Here is a 1211-nt window from a genome sequence, read left to right as displayed (position 1 = left end):
TGCTCCACATCAGTCTCCTCAAAAGCAGTGGCTGGCTTTTCAAAGCCTGGCTTGGTTGGTGCAAGAGAGCTTCCATGGGAGATCTTTGTACCTGATGTGCAGATATTTTGTAGAGGTCCTAGGTGGGATTTGATAGAAGCTTTAAATATGAACAAATAGAAACAGGCAATCCTATTATGGTGGAGGCATAGTTTGTGGTTAGGGCCACCAGTGTAGAAAAGGGACTGTGATAGTGCTGGCCTGTTTCAAGCCACCTTTCCTGGTTGAGTGTTTCCTAGACAGAAACCTGGGCAGGTTAACACTTGCTCTTCTTGAAGCAGGTGGTTGTAATGTGTTGTTTTACTGGCTTCTATTTTCCATTTGTACATAGAAAGAAGTTTTTAGCTGTGAGCAGTCAGTGCAGAATGCATGAATGAGGTATGAATTGAGTGATGTTTCTTGGTGGTTTTTTCTTATTTTGCATGAGAGCTGTTGTCTTGTTTGTAGGAGAGGTTAATGATGTAGTTGGCAGTGGTTCAGAACAAACCTTATTTCTGTTTTCTGTATCTAGGGATACAAGTGTTAACAAAGCAATTTTTGTTTTTCAGATTGCCAGCACTACAAACATAGGGACTTCCAGCAAGAAGTTCTTCAGCTTGTGAAGCCACAAGGACACCTCAGCCCCTCTCTGCGCTTTCACTCATGATGCAGAGGAAACAAGACATTTAGAGAGCAAATAAGTTATGCAAGGTTTGTTTGGTTTTTTTGTTGGTTTGTTTATTTCTGAGTGGGTAAATTGCATTATGAAACATTATAGGCCAAGAGCCAGATAGAACCAGGTTAAAATTTGCTTTAATCCCTGGGTCTTAATGTTTCATATTGGTTGGGTGTTTTTGAGGCTTTAGAATCAACCAATAGAGAACATCAGCACAGGGAGAAGTGTAGGCTATGTGAACTGTTTCTTTCAAGGCATTAATCCAAATATTAATGCTCATGACTTCAAAATAGATTGTATTTACAAAACTTCAGTCCAGACAAGCCTCCAAATCTGTAAACAGCAGAGATACAGTTTTCTATACTTAGCAGGGAAAGGGAGGGGTTTAGGCTTTTTTCTGCTTAGCTCACAAGAGCATTATGATGTGGTAAATTTATCAAAGGAGAGGGAATGGATGAGCAGTACCTGGTGTAGAGTGCATTGTTCCAAAATTAGACAGAAAATTATCAGCAAAGAG

At 40.0% G+C, this 1211-nt stretch overlaps 1 protein-coding gene across 4 annotated transcripts in view; it reads left to right on the top strand.

Annotated features, from left to right (window-relative positions):
• The first annotated feature begins 587 nt into the window (after positions 1-587).
• Positions 588-1211, top strand: part of TIAM2 (TIAM Rac1 associated GEF 2) — a 135721-nt gene continuing 135097 nt past the window's right edge. For all 4 annotated transcript variants that reach the window (XM_031056295.1, XM_031056297.1, XM_031056298.1 and 1 more), the window contains exon 1: positions 588-729. The gene's annotated coding sequence lies outside the window, so the exon portion shown is untranslated. The remainder of the gene's footprint in view (positions 730-1211) is intronic.

The sequence above is a fragment of the Geospiza fortis genome, unplaced genomic scaffold (genome assembly GCF_000277835.1).
Source record: "Geospiza fortis unplaced genomic scaffold, GeoFor_1.0 scaffold162, whole genome shotgun sequence".
In the NCBI taxonomy this organism is placed as follows: Eukaryota; Metazoa; Chordata; class Aves; order Passeriformes; family Thraupidae; genus Geospiza; species Geospiza fortis.
Note: the sequence above shows the minus strand (reverse complement) of the source record. Positions and strands in the feature narration are given on the sequence as shown.